Genomic DNA, 16,112 nt, shown 5'->3' with positions numbered 1-16,112 from the left:
TTGTCAGGTCTTTTTGTCACACAGTGAAAAACCTCACTAAAACACTACTCCTCCCTCCCATTTCCCATCTAGCCTTACAGCCACTCGGCTCAACCACTTGGTTGGGCTGCTCTGGGGACTCAGGTGGCCCTCTGCAGATAAGACTATGAAGGATTGGCAGCTGAGGCTGCCTAGTGGTTGCACTCTCCCCAGTTGGGCAAGTCCTTTGTTGAAGCATGATCTGAGTGGCAAAACTCTGTATCTGCCATAGCATGATGTTTCATTGCACTTTCCATGATGCAAAACCAAAATGACAAGACCAGTGTGCCAGTAGGTTTGGTTCTTGGTATGTAGACAGCAACCTTCTTGCTATATTCTCACAAGTGAAGAGAAGACTCTTGTTTCATGAGGAATAACATCTGTTCAGATTCTTTCCTCATAGTGTTCCATTTTTACGTTTTCTTTAGTCCCAGTTGATAGCATTCCTGCTGATGTAATCCCATCTCTACTCCTGGCTTCTGTTGAGATGGCTGATTAGGTCTGCAGTTCATACAGTAATCTCCTTTCCAAATGATTGGTCAGTCATATCCTTGCTCTTCTCTTCTGAACACTCTTATCTTTTTTGCCTTATAGAGAGGCTGAGCATTTTTCAGATCTTTAAGTTCCGATTCCTTTTTTTTTTTAACTAATTCTGTCTTGAAGTCTCCTTTTGCATTTTATTATAAGCAGTCAGAATGAATCCAAACAGTCTTTCAACCCTTTTACTTGGAAATATCCTCAGCTAAATATTCTATTTCATCCTTTGTAAGTTCTACCTTTCAAAAAACACTAGAACATGAACACAATTCAGTCAAATTCTTGGCTCTTTTCTAATAAGGATTCTTACTATCAACAAAACGTTCCTCATTTCCATCTGAGACCTTATCGGAATGAACTTCACCATTCATATTCCTATCCACCTTTTTTTCATGATTATTTATGTATTCTCTAAGTAAAGATGGAGAATTTCTCTCCAGTTAGATTTTCTTTCTATTTCCTTAACAGAGTGGGCTTTGGCAATACCTTAACAAGTAAGCCTGGCTTTTCCAGCATTCACCTCAAAACAATTCCAGTGTCTACCCATTACCATGATCCATATTTTTAGATATTTGTTATAGCAGCACTTCACTTCTCTGTACCAATTTCTATCTTAGTCAACTTGGGATGTTATAACAAAATTCCATAGGCTGGGTGACTAAAATAACAGACACACGTTTCACAATTCAGGAAGCTGAGAAGTTCAAGATCAAGGTGCTGGCAGCTTCAGTCCTTAGTGAGCACCTACTTTCTTTCTCACAGTTGCCATCTGTCTGTTGATTTGGCTGCTTGCAGCTGTATTCCCACATAGTAGATCCGGGAAGCACTGGTATTTCTTTTCTTAAAAGGATACTAATCTTATTCTGGGATTTCATTCTTAAAACCTCATCATTCACAATAGCTAAACAGTGGAACCAACCTAGATGCCCTTCAATAGATGAATGGATAAAAAAAAAAACTGTGGCATATAAAACACAATGGAATATTACGCAGCAATAAAATAGAATAAAATCATGGCATTTTCAGGTAAATAAAATGGAGTTAGAGAATATAATGCTAAGTGAAGTTAGCCAATCCCCTCAAACCATATGCCAAATGTTTTCTCTGATATAAGGAGGCTGATTCATAGTAGGGTGGGGAGGGGTACATGGAAGGAATAGATGAACTCTAAATAGGACAGAGGGGTGGGAAGGGAAGAGAGAGGGCATGGGGTTAGAAATGATGGTGGAATGTGATGGACATTATTATCCAAAGTACATGTATGAAGACACGAATTGGTGTGATTCTACTTTGTATACAACCAGAGATATGAAAAATTTGTGTTCTATGTGTGTAATAAGAATTGTAATGCATTCAACTGTTATATATAAATAACAAAAATTAATTTAAAAACCCCTCATCTAACCCTAATTTCCTTCCAAAGACCCCATATCTTAATACCATCACATTGGTGAGTAGGGATTCAACCCAAGAATCACGTAGGAATACAAACATTCAGTCTATAAAAGAAAATAATGGCGATTGATGCTGACACTTTGCATTGATTTTGCCCAGAGAAATTCAGTATCCATAACTCTAAATTTGGCAGACTAGCCAATTATCAGCAAATACCATTCAAAACTGATTTGACAGGAGGGTCATGGTTTATATAAGGTATTTCTAATGCCAGTTGTTCACTATTTCAACTCTGAGTCTGAAATCAAAGCACAGAGATATCACCAAGAGACCCACCATGTGAGGATGAGAGGAAGCAGCACATCTCAGGGAGTGAGTGGTTTACTTTCTATTATTCCTTAATAGGAGGAAATGAAGTGGATGCTTCCTTGAATTTAAAAACATCATTTTTTCCAAGTTTGATTATTTGTGCCATTTCTGTGCACAGAATACATAGTTGATAAACAGTGCTTGCTTTTGTGACTCTTTTGCTTTGCCTTTTGCTTCCATACACCCTCTTAAAATGTCCCTGGTATGCAATCTCCTCACAATATGATGTTTCTATCCTCTTTCGTACTCTCAGATGACTGCCACTAATCAAGGACCAAGCTGAATTTGGATCAGAGAGTATTTGCTCTTCATTAATGAATCATTTTGCAATAATGACTTTTGATAAGGTAAATAATCTTCAGGGCCCCAAGGAATGACTCAGTTGCGATATATTTTGGCCACTTTGGCACCAGGTAGGAGAACTATTCAGGAAGGAGAGAAGAACAGGAGGAGAGGGGCCAGTATCTGCTTAAACCTGCACAAGTTGGTACGATGTTTATGGGAAACAAAGACATACATCTTTATTAAGGGTAAGCATATAGTCTATATGGTTTATTTCTTTTGAATATTTCCTCTCAGCCATCACATTCTTCTTAGCAGATGACTAAATAAGCACTCCTAGAGATACCCTGACATGATCATGAAGGCACCATTAAGAGGGCACAATAGGTCTTATTGTCCATGACAATCCTAAATCAAAATTATTATTAAAGAAAATAAGTCCTTTTGATGAACGCCTAGGCATTTCTGACAGTAATCCTGTGTTTTTAATGAGATGACTTTGTTTTGATTTTGTATTTTTATCTTTTTTATTGTATGTTTTAGACTGTTTTTATTGTTTGTGTTATTGCTTTTGAAGATTCTGAATACTGTCTTAATTATTTCGTTAGAAACTCATCATCAAAAGCTAATTGTTCTTATTAGAAATGTGCTTTGCTTTGGGAAAGAATACTTCAAAAGGCTCTGCAAATATGTGAAGACGTTAGAGTTTCCCTCCAGCCGTCTAAAATGTGCTGTCATCTTTGCAATCTCCTCTGACAGGATGAAAACCTTCACACAGGCGTGATAGTTAGAAACGGTGCCTCCTTCTTTGGTGAATTTGCATTTTAATTTTAAAATAATTTTCTGATTATAAAAGAAATGCAATTTAGTTTGTCATAGGTATTGAAAAATAGACAATGTACATATGCAGATAAAAAAATCTGTAGCCTCTACCCCAAAAAGAACCACAATTATTATTTTGGTATACATCTAGTAAATGTGTGTGTATACATATATCTTTCATTTATATGTATATGTATGTTTTTTATAGTTGTATGTAAAATTGTATAGCTAATATAAAAATTCATAAATTGCCATTTTCATTTAATTATTCAGAACATTCATGTTTTGTTATAATATACATTTTTAGTGGATGCAAATATTAAAATTTTAATATATGGATGGCTCAACTTCTGTTCTTCATTTTAATAGATGTCATATAGAATTATTGTTCATAATTTTTGAGGTCTACCTTTGTCTTAGAAGAGACATTCATAGAAGATCTTGGGTCAAAGAGTAGATACATGTTTGAATTTTTCATGCATATTGACTAATTATGTTATTAGAAATTGTGTAACATTTTACTTCCTCACAATATTTAAGAAAATACATTTTTTCTTAAATTAGAAAGAGAAAACTCATAATTAGGTAGACAAGTAGTCGGGTAACTAATACGAAGTTTCATAAGTTTTTCATAAGTTTATTTGGCAAGTGCACTTCTTTTATAGGCCTGTGCCTTTCTTTTATTGGCACATTTAATTTTATTACATGAATTCTTAACTAATGAGAATAGTGACTGTCATATATATTACAAACACGACCCAATTTCCCTATTTTTGTTATTATTTGTCTATAGGTGGTTATTATTTTTCACTAATGTGATATATCAATTTTTTATTTATCATTCTTTTTTGTCTTTGAGTTTGCATATTTCCATTTTACCTAAAATTTTCCTCTTGGAGATTTTATACTCTAGTCAGGAAACAAGGCAACATTTTCATTTTTTTTTGTTGTTGTTGTTGTTTTTGGTGCTTGGGATCCAACCCAGAGCCTGGTGCATGCTAAGCAGGTGCTGTACCACAGAGCTCCACCCCCAGTCCTAGGGTAACATTTTTGGTGTATGAAGTGCGTGAGTAGAAAAACTTCATGTTTTATCTTTGTATGTTTCATACTATGCTCCAAATGGGTTAGTTTCATCTTCAGACTTTGATGTGGTATTAAACAGCTCAGTCCTCCATGGTTTTACATGAAGCCATTTTAATACTTTCTGGTGTTTTCACTGAGAATTTCATGCAAGTCTCAAAAAATGTAGGGTCATCAGGCGGTGGAGAACATAGACTTTGGAGTCAAGTAGACATACTGGAATTGGAATCTGATTTCTTTCACTAACTAATGGGTGATCTTGGATCATTTATGTAATTTCTAGTCAGTTTCTTTATATGAAAAAATAGGATTGATAATACTTACTTCATGAGGTCGTTATGACCTATTAGGATGTATTATTCCTTCCTCTTTTGCTTTTGTTTCCTTTTCTCTTTTCCCTTCTTTCTGTTGTATTAGTAAATGAGTATCTAATACTTGTGACTTAGAAGTTATTCAATCAAATTCCACCATCCTTGCTAACCCCCTGCCCCCTCTCTTCCCCTCCCATCCCTCTGCCCTATCTAGAGTTCATCTTTTCCTCTCATGCTCCCCCTCCCCACCCAACTATGACTCAATTCATGTATGAAGACATGAATTGGTGTGAGCATACTTTATATACAGAGATATGCAAAAATCTGCTCTATATGTATAAAAAGAATTGTAATGCATTCTGCTGTCATGTATTTAAAAATTAAATCAATTAAAAAAGAAGTTATCCAATTAATAAACATTCTCCATTAATCTTTTAGATCATAGAAGTATATCAAGTATTTTTTTATCTATTGGAAATTTTCTTTAGTGGATTCAAGAGCACATTTTTTGATTACTTTAACATGAATGGATTACCTTTTCCTAACACTCATTGAAATCCATTTGTTGGTATTTTTATCTCTATCATCTTGGCTTATTTATTCCCCCAAAGATCTTTGTTAATCTGAAAGTATAGGTTTCATTGATTTTTCATATAGTTTATAAAAAATTATATATGGAACCCATTGTGAAGCTTCTAGACATGCTACCTAGGCATTGTCTTTTTTTTCAGTACTGGAGAATGAACCCAGGGGTGCTCTACCACTGAGCTACACTGCCAGCCCTTTTTTATATTTTGTTTCGAGACACAGTCTCACTAAGTTGCCAAGGCTGGCCTTGAACTTGTGATCTTCCTGCCTCAGCCTCTCAAGTGGCTAGGATTAGATTGTCTTTAATCCAGGGCACACGCTATTTTCCTCTAAATAAATGGAGAAGTATCAGAGCCACTTTCTTGGGCACCTTCTCAGCTCACAAATGACTTGTTAACTGCTTTCTTGACCCACAGTAATGAAATCCCAGCAGCCATGTTTGCACTGTATGATCCTTGTACCGTGGGCCATTGCTGATTAGAAGAGAGTGAGTCAATCAGCATCTTCTGAAATTGAAGAACTAGAGCTAAGGAATTCTAATTTTTCTTAGTTTGTCCTTACAAATGGAGAAAAAATAAAATCAGCGTTGTGAAGTAGCCAACATGCCAATTTTGGGGCCTGAGAAACAAGATGGGAATGCTGGGGGGAGTAGGAGAGGGAGAGGGAGAGAGAGAGAACGCAACACATACTAGGGGAAACTACCAGGGGGTCCTGAAGGCTTTTGAGTCTTTGGTCCCATTCCTTCTAGAGACCAGATTGCATTTTTTCATTTAGAGTTCATGAGTTATCCCTCCATCATTATGACATTCTCATTTTTCTTAATCTAGCTTTAATTAGCTTCCCTCACATGCCACTGAAGAGACCTCTTTTTTCCTTTTCAGCTCAAATACATAAAATGTGGGTAGTATGTGTCTTTCTTCTATTAGCTCTCCATATTTTGTTTCCAGTAAATATTTCCAAATGGAATTTCTCTTCTTTCCATTCACCACAAACTAGTCTCTTCAGTTATAATGATTCTCCAAAAAAAAAACCAATTGAACTATTTGCATACAAAAAAAGAATAATGTTCAATTTGGGTTTGACTTCCACAAGTATTAATCTTAATGACATCCTACATGCATAAAGTTCAACAGAACTATTTCTATTATCTATTTTACAAGAACAGCATACAAAGGTAGGTACAAGTCTCCAGGCCTGACTACATTTAGTTCTTCTTGTGTAGATCCTTATTCATGTTTCCTAAGCTCACTTTGCACACCTATAATTTTCATAATCATAGAATTTGTATTTAGATGCATGATCTGATGCCTGCCAAGTCCAGGTTCTGTTCTCTCAGATTTGTCAGGTCCATCTTGAAGCATGCTGCGATGTTATGGTTTAGATATAAAGTGTTCCCACAAGCTCTTGTGTGAAACAATGCAAAAAAGTTCAGAGGTAAAATGATTGGGTTAGGAGAGCTTTAACCTAATCAGTGTGCTAATCTACTTGAATAGATTAACTGGGTGGTAAACATAGGCAGGTAGGCTGGTAGTGGACGGTCACTGGGGGTGTGCCTTTGGGGCCTGTATGTTGTTCTTGTTGTGTGGAGTTCTCTCTTTTTCTCTGCTTTCTGACTGTTATGTCCTGAGCACTTTCCTTCATCATGCCCTAATTGGGCCTAGAGCAATGGATTGAGCTGTCTATGGACTGACACCTTTGAAACTGTGAGCCCCAAATGAACTTTTCCTTCACTAATTTTTCTTCTCAGGTCTTTTGGTCACAGTGCTGAAAAATCTGACTAAAACATATGATTTTTGCCCTTCTGGTCACAGGTGTGTTTGGATTTCTCTCCCAAGGATTTAAAATAGGGATATTGGAGATGGGTGTTAAAAATGAAAGATCATATCAAGCAGGGGCTTTACAGATGGAGTACCCATGATGGATGAACATCTTGCAACCAGGAATACCTGTGTGTAGAGAAAGAATATTTATAAAATAGTTCACAGAGAGAAGCTGAGATGATCTAGATTGTATGATAAAGAATTTCTGTTACTCATGGTTCTCTTGTATCACCCCTGAGTTTATGCTAACAAAATAACTCAAGATTGACCCTTTAATAACAAGAATCTGGCCACTAGAAAAATGGACTACATGATTAGAAGATTAGAATTTTCAGCTTGTTTGACCACTGAGAGGAGAAGGATTAGAGATGGAATTCAATCACATGGCTAATGATTTAGTCAATGATGCTTACGTAATGAAACCCCATCTAAAATTTTGGACACCAAAATTCAGTGGAGGTTCTGAACAGTGGAGGACCCTTCAAGAGCTTATTCTGTGTATCTTTATTTGGCTTTTCCTCTGACCTGTATTATTTTTAATAAAACTGTGATCACAGGTATAGGATTTTCCTGAGTTTCTTGGGTCAAATGTGTAAATGACTTAGGAACCCTGATGTTTGGATGGCATCAGAAGTGAGGGTAGTCTTGGGAAGGACCTTCACTTGCGAGGTCTGTGCAAACTGTAAGTGGTTAGTGTCAGAATTAAATTAGAGTGTACCAGTTGGTGCTATAATGAGCTATAATGCAGCCCTAGAGAATCAGAAAAAGTAATTTTAAGCCCTAATGTTCCCATTCCAGTGTTTTCTGAGTTTGGCTGTACATCACGACCTTGGGTTCTATGTGATCTACTGAATTTTTTTTTTCTAATAGACTCTGAGTTATGCCTGAGCCAGTTGAAGTAGGCAGCTATGTCAATAGTCTCTTCTAAAGAATTAAAACAGAGCTTTAGAGGGATGGGATATGATATATAAAGCTGTTTTTGCTATTGTTTTTAAACTTCACATAAATATTGTAATTAACAATATTGCATCCTGTTTGCATCAATGGGAAATTAGTTTCTACAATAAAACCCTCCAAGTAGAGCTTTCTTTCTGAGGAAAACATGATTTTTCTACTCTATGAAATTGTGCACCTTCAATTTATATGGCAGTTCAACTTAACGGGTCTCTAATTTTTCTTCAATTTAGAATTTTGACTTTGATATCCTCGTGGTTCTTTGTCCAAATCCAGATTGCATTAAACTCTTAGAACATAAGTACAAGAATGGACCCAAGGGATCACTTGGTTCATTCCTTTTATTGTCACAAGCAAGGAATCTAGAGAACAGAGAAGTGACATCTGGTCCAAGAGCATATTACTCATTATCAGTAAAGTCTGAATCTGAATTATTTTTCTTATTTTATGATTCAACAACTTAAAACTTTAATCTCACTTTTTAGTGATAATCCTCCTTACTAAGGATTTAGTTATTATTTTCAGGGTTTTAAGTTGATGCTAATATTGCTGTTAACACATTTTTCATAAGTAGATGTGTCTGTGAGTTGACACTGAGTCTTCCCAGGGAAGCTGCTTCCCATGTGAGGCTGCCTTTCTGGTCTTCCTGGGATCTGGTGAGACTTAACTGATTAAAAAAAAAAAGATTCCTATTATGATTTAAACCCACCTTTTCCCTATAACTTTATTTTTTGGGGTGAGTTTATTTCTTTGCAATTTTTTAAATTTTTTTCCATGGGAAAATGTTCATTTTTACATTAGTGGAAAAACCAAAATAAGAGAGATTGAAACATTTTTTTTCTTTTTTAGCATGAGGCATTGAAGTATATTTTACATACAGTAAAATTTACCTTTTCAGGTATTTAGTTTAATGGGTTCTGATAAAAATACAGTTTTGTAACCCCATACAATCCAGTTATAGGATATTTCCATTACCCCTAATAAGTCCTTGGTGCCCTTTGTAGTCTATAATTTCTTCCTATACCCATTTTCAAATAAAAATAGAGTATATTTCAAAATTACCAAAGGAGTGTCTAGGACAGTTTGGAAATCAAGAAATATTAACATATTTATTATTGCTTCTATTTTAAATATCTTTAATGGTTTTTATTATTAATTGATTAATTTATTTTAATTAGGTATATATGACAACAGAATGCAATTTGATCCATTGTACCCAATTGCAGCACAACTTTTCATTTCTCTGGTTGTACACAATGTACAACCATCTGTGCAGTCATATATGTAACTTAGGTAATGATGTCCATCTCATTCCACCATCTTTCCTGCCCTCGTGTCCCCTCCTCACCCCTCCTTCCCCTTTGCTCAAAGTTCCTCCATTTTTCCCATNTGGATCAGCATCCACTTTTCATAGAAAACATTTGACCTTTGGTTTTTTGGGATTGGCTTACTTCACTTAGCATGATATTCTCCAACACCATCCATTTACTTGCAAATACCATAATTTTATTCTCTTTTGATGCTGAGTAATATTCCATTGTATATATATACCACAGTTTCTTTATCCATTCATCTATTGAAGGGCATCTAGGTTGGTTCCACAGTTTAGCTCTTGTGAATTGAGCTGCTATAAACATTGATGTGTCTATGTTACTATAAGTCCTTTGGGTATAAACTGAGTAGTGGGATAGCTGGATCAAATGGTGGTTCCATTCCAAGATTTTTAAGGAATCTCCATACTGCTTTCCAGATAGATTGGGTGCACCAATTTGCAGTCCCACCAGCAATGTATGGGTGTGCCTTTCCCCCCTTACTTTGTCAACACTTATTGTTGTTTGTATTCTTGATAAATGTCATTCTGACTGGCATGAGATAAAATCTTAGAGTAGTCTTGATTTGCATTTCTCTAATTGCTAGAGATGTTGAACATTTTTTTATATATTTGTTGATTGAATATATATCTTCCTCTGAGAAGTGACTGTTCAGCTCCTTTGTCCATTTATTGATTGGGTTGGTTTTTTTTTTTTGTGTGTGTGTATGTTAAGTTTTTTGAGTTCTTTATATATCCTAGAGATTAGTGCTCTGACACGTGCATGTAGCAAAACTTTGCTCCCAAAATGTAGGCGTTCTCTTCTCATTGATCATTTTTTTTTTTTTTTTTTGCTGAAAGGAATCTTTTTAGTTTGAGTCCATCCCATTTATTAATTCTTGATTTTATTTCTTGCACTTTAGGAGTCTTGTTAAGGAAGTTGGTGCCTAATCCAAAGTGATGAAGATTTGGGCCTACTTTGTCTTCTATTAGGTACAGGGTCTCTGGTCTAATTCCTATGTCCTTGATCCATTTTGAGTTGAGTTTTGTGCATGGTGAGAAATAGGGGTTTAGTTTCATTTTGCTGCTCATGGATTCCCAATTCTCCCAGCACTGTTTGTTGAAGAGGCTATCTTTTCTTCAACATATGTTTTTGGCACTTTTGTCTAGTATGAGATAACTGTATTTATGTGGGTTTGTCTGTGTCTTCTATTCTGTACATGTCTATTTTGGTTCCAATACCATGCCATTTTTATTATTATAGCTGTGTAGTATAGTTTAAGTTCTGGTATTGTAATGCCTCCAGCTTTACTCTTCTTGCTAAGAATTGTTTTGGCTATTCTGAGTCTCTTATTTTTCCAAATGAATTTCATGATTTCTTTTTATACTTCTATAAGGATTGACATTGGGATTTTTAATTGGAATCACATTGAATCTGTACAGCACTTTGGGTAGTATGGCCATTTTGACAATATTAATTTCTCTATTCAAGAGCATGGGAGATCTTTCCATCTTCTAAGGTCTTTAATTTCTTTCTTTAGTGTTCTGTAGTTTTCATTGTAGAGGTCTTTCACCTCTTTTGTTAAGTTTGCCACATATTTTATTTTATTTTTTGAGGTTATTGTGAATGGAGTAGTTTTCCTAATTTCTCTTTCAGAGGATTCATCACGGATGTTAATACCAATACTTCTCAAATTATTCCATGAAATAGAAAAGGAAGGAACCCTTCCAAACTCATTCTATAAAGCTAGTATTATCCTGATATCAAAACCATGCAGAGACACACCAAGGAAAGAAAATTTCAGACCAACATCCCTGATGAACTTTGATGAAAAAAATTCTCAATAAAATTCTGGAAAATTGCATACAAAAACATAAAAATAGTGCACCATGATCAAGTGGGGTTCATCCCAAAGATGCAAGGTTGGTTCAACATATGGAAATCAATAAACATAATTCATCACATCAATAACTTAAAGAGAAAAATCATATGATTATATCAATTGATGCAAAGAAAGCATTTGACAAAAGACAGCACCCTCTCATGTTTGAAACACTAGAAAAACTAGGGATAGTAGGAACATACCTCAACATTTAAAAGGTATCTATGCTAAACCCAAGGCCAACATCATTGTAAATGGAGAAAAATTGGAAGCATTCCCTCTAAAAACTGCAACAAGATAGGGATTCCCTCTTTCACCACTTCTACTTAACATAGTCCTTGAAACGCTAGCCAGACAAAAGAAATTAAAGGGATACAAATAGGAAAAGAAGAACTCAAACTATCCTTATTTGCTGATGACATGATTCTATACTTAGAGGTTCCAAAAAACTCCACCACAAAACTTATAGAATTAATAAATGTGTTTAATAGTTTTAAATACATTTAGATTACAAGCTCAAATAGTTTTATTTTAGGGCTAGGATGCAAATTAGTGCTGGAGTTCTTCCCTTGCATACATGGGGAACTGGGTTTGATACCCAGTATCCTCAAAAACAATAATAACAAAATAACAAAAAACCCACAGAATTTTATTGAGAATTTTTTCATCAAAACTTTAGATTGTAGATTTTCCTCTTTCTTGGTCTTCAGTCTCTTCCTCAAGATGGTTCATGCCCTAAATGCTTTGCTATTTCCCACCATTATTGCTACTGTATTATGTGTCTGAGTAGCCCCTGAGTTGTAAGCTTCCTTTCAAAGTGGTGTCATTGATTCCTGTCAGTGCTTTGGATACTTTATGAGTTCCCAGCTCATTTTCTTAAGTTCATTTCTGGGCTTGAAATCTCCACCCCAGGAAGGAAGTATAAAATTTGACACACCCTTGCTTGTGGGGTGAGTCTGTTTCAAAATGTCTTTTGGAAGGCAAGTTTCCTTGTCTCCCATGGGGACACAGTCTAGTTTCCAGTCAGACCTCCCCTACCTAAGAGTAGGTTCTTGTTCTCTGAGGGCATCTTTCTTCTGCCTTCACTCCCAACACCCTGATTCTTATTTGGGCCAAGACATTAAAATCCAAGCTCTCAGCCTCGAGAGCTAATATTTAGGTCCAATACCTCCCTGGCTTGTCAGAGTGTCAGGCAGAGACAATTCTTTGCATTCGTGTCTGGAATTACGATAGTTTGGAATGGGCGGATGGTCCATAGCAGCTGAAACTGCCACGTTGATATGTCTGATAGTTTTTCTTTGATGGATTGTGTTTTCTAAATATTTTTTTCTTGATTTTTCAAACTACTTAATTTTTTACATTTATTTGTCAATATCAAATAATCTACTGTGTTTCACTTGCTTTTATTTGTCTCTGTGGATTGACTATCAGTTTTAATTTCTTTACACTTTTATTTACATTAAAAGAGGGGGGTTAATATTATGCTTCTTCATTTTGTCTTACATTTTAGAAATTAAATCTATTTGCTAGAGATTCTCTTTTAATCTTTTTTTTTTTTTTGGTGCCAGTGATTGAGCTCAGGGGTACTCGACCACTGAGCCACATCCTCAGCCCTATTTTGCTTTTTATTTAAAGACAGGGTCTCACTGAGTTGCTTAGTGCCTTGCTTTTGCTGAGGCTGGCTTTGAACTTGTGATTCTCCTGCCTCAGCTGACCACGCTGCTGGGATTATAAGTGTGCTCCACCGCGCCCAGATCTCTTTTGATCTTTGCTGTGTTTTTCTTCTCCTGTCTGCCTATGCCAAGATTAATGTTACCCCCAATGAATATATTCCTCCAGGATTACTGCTAAAGTTAATTTGTGCATTGTCATGGCCTAATCTTTGGCACGGTCTGTGTGCTCTCTCTGACGCTGCATTCCATTGTTACATTTTTATGTGGTGCCGGCAAATGCTCTTATGTTTTCATTATTTAAGAGACTGCAAAATAATTTTCATTTACCTCTCAGTGTTCCCATAAGATTGCCATGCTTCAGAATTAAACTGACTTCTTAATTTAATCCCACTGGTCATCTGAGAACCAGGAAAGTAACACACTACAGAGAGAAGTATCAGCCTAGAGCTGAGGTTCCTTGGTGGAGAGATGGTCACCACCACAAAGATTTTTAATATGAAGAAGTTTCAAGTCTCATTACAGACCATTTGTATTTTTATTCTGTGTTGCATGCGGAATATGAATCAAAATTGACTGGGATCTGTGCATCCATAACAAAAGCTCATATGCAACAAAAATCTATACAGACAGCATGCATGCTTTAATTGATATCACAAAATAGCCCCTTTCAGTTGGAATTGTTAATATGGGGCTACGTTTTCTCCCTATATAGAGGAGGCCCATGCTTTCCAAACTAAACTTGGAATATACTGACTGGCAAAAAGTGTTCTTTTGAGAGCAAGGAGTAAACATTGTCAAAAAATTCTGGGGCATGTACCCTCTGAAATGACCTGTTGTGCTCATTTCTCCTTTCATTCTGTTTTAGTGCATGCTGCTGTTACTACTGCCACTGAACGGCTGCCTGTGTCACCTCTAGGGCTGAATGTTTACCAGGTAGGTGCAACTATGAGCTAAAGAAAATAAATCTGGGTCATTTGAGAAAAGTACATTTCTTTTGAAAACTAAATCACAAGCTGCTATATATATAAAACACAGATGAACTCTATTTTAGAAGGCCCATTTTAAAAAATACTTTTTTGGTTGTTGATAGACCTTTATTTATTTGTATATGGTGCTGAGAATCGAACCCAGTGCCTCACACATGACAGACAGGTGTGCTACCGCTGAGCCCCAGCCCCAGCCCATTTCATTTTATTATTATTTTTTGTCTAACAACCTCTTTATTCTACCATTACACTTAACTGGTAGTTGGGTGTAAGAATGCTGGTGGAAACCATTTTGCCCTAGACTTTGGAAAGTTTGGCTTCATTGGCTCAGAGCATTGCTATTGAGAAGTTCAATGCCCCTCTGGTTCTTTTTTTAAAAAAAGTTTGTTCTTTTCAGATATACATGACAGTAGAATGTATTTTGACATATCATATATACATGGAGTACAACTTACCAGTCTTGTGGTTGTACATGGTGTGGGGTTACACTAGTCATGTGTACTCATATAAGAAAGTTATGTCTGATTCATTCTACGGCCTTTCCCATTCCCATCTTTCCTTCCTTCCCTCCATTTCCCCTTTCCAATCCATCCAGTGAACCTACAGTTCTCCCTCTCCCGAGCCGATTGTGAGTCAGCACCCACATATCAGAGAGAACATTCAGCCTTAGGATTTTTTGGGATTGACTTATTTCACTTGGCATGATAGCCTCCCGTTCCATCCATTTGCCAGCAAATGCCATAATTTCATTCTTCTTTGTGGCTGGGTAATATTTCATTGTGTATATGTACCACATTTTCTTTATCCATTCATCTGTTGAAGGGAACGTAAGTTGGTTCCATAGTTTTGTTATTGTGAATTGAGCTGCTATGGACATTGATGGGACCCTTTCACTATAGTGTGCTGATTTTTAAGTCCTTTGGGTATATGCTCAGAAGTGGGATAACTGAGTCAAATAGTGGTTTCATTCCAAGTTTTCTGAGGAAACTCCATACTGCTTTCCAGAATAGTTTCACCAACTTGTCGTCCCACCAGCAATGTACGAGTATACTTTCCCCCCCACATATTTGCCAACATTTATTGTTGCTTGTATTCTTGGTAATAATTGCCGTTCTGACTGGAGTGAGATGAAATCTCAGTGTAGTTTTAATTTGCATTTCTCCAATTGCTAGTGATGTTGAACATTTTTTTCATATATTTGTTGAAGAAATTTGTATTTCTTCTTATGAGAAGTGTCTGTTCAGTTTCTTTGCCCATTTATTGATTGTGTTGTTTGTTTTTTGGGGGTTACGTTTTTGATTTCTTTATATATCCTGGAGATTAATGCTCTATCTGAGGTGCAGGTGGCAAAGATTTTCTCCATTCTGTAGGCTCTCTCTTCATGTTCTTGATTGTTTTCTTTGCTGTGAAGAAGTTTTGTAGTTTGACACAATTTCATTTATTAATTCTTGATTTTACTTATTGTGGCTTTAGGAGTCTTGTTGAGAAATTTAGTTCCTACACTGATGTCGCGACCCCTCGCCGGCAAGGGAAAACACGACACAGGATTCTTCTTTCAGCAGTTTATTCAGGCCTTGAGTCATGTATCATCTTCTAGCGCCCGCCCCCGACACACCCAAGCACAGCTTAATAAAGCCCCCCGCATCCCAATCCCAAGCCACCACGTGGATCTCTCTCATAGGGTGGTAAGGGATTGTGTGCCAACTCTCCATAAAAGGAGTTGTTTATCACAGGCCACAGTGGAAGCCGGCGCCATCTTCTAATGGCGGCCACGGTCTATAAGAATGGCTTACCACAGTTCCCCCTTCTATTTTATATAACAATGCAGGCGAAAGTAGAGGTCCTATCCCACTGTGCAGAAGTGGCTGCAATGTATGGTTCAGTCCTAAGGAGGCGCCTTCCCCAGACCTGACCCCATATCAGCCGACGCCTTTTTTCGTAGGGCGGGGCGTGGACGTCAAACCCGCATGCAATAGGACATGCTTCCCTTGAGGTCCGTTGAGGGATCACTCAAGTGCAGTGCCTTGCCTCGCATCCTGCATCGTGACGATGGAGAGAAGTAGGATAACACAGGTAGCCTGGTAA

General features: G+C 36.7%; 1 long non-coding RNA gene across 3 annotated transcripts in view; it reads left to right on the top strand.

Annotated features, from left to right (window-relative positions):
• Positions 1-16,112, top strand: part of LOC125613730 — a 69,503-nt gene that overhangs the window by 35,750 nt on the left and 17,641 nt on the right. For all 3 annotated transcript variants that reach the window (XR_007344289.1, XR_007344288.1, XR_007344287.1), the window contains one exon: positions 13,907-13,974. This is a non-coding gene — a long non-coding RNA (uncharacterized LOC125613730). The remainder of the gene's footprint in view (positions 1-13,906; positions 13,975-16,112) is intronic.

Source organism: Marmota marmota, unplaced genomic scaffold, assembly GCF_001458135.2.
Source record: "Marmota marmota marmota unplaced genomic scaffold, marMar, whole genome shotgun sequence".
In the NCBI taxonomy this organism is placed as follows: domain Eukaryota; kingdom Metazoa; phylum Chordata; class Mammalia; order Rodentia; family Sciuridae; genus Marmota; species Marmota marmota.
The sequence above is the reverse complement of the archived record's forward strand: the minus strand, read 5'-3'. Positions and strand labels throughout refer to the sequence as shown.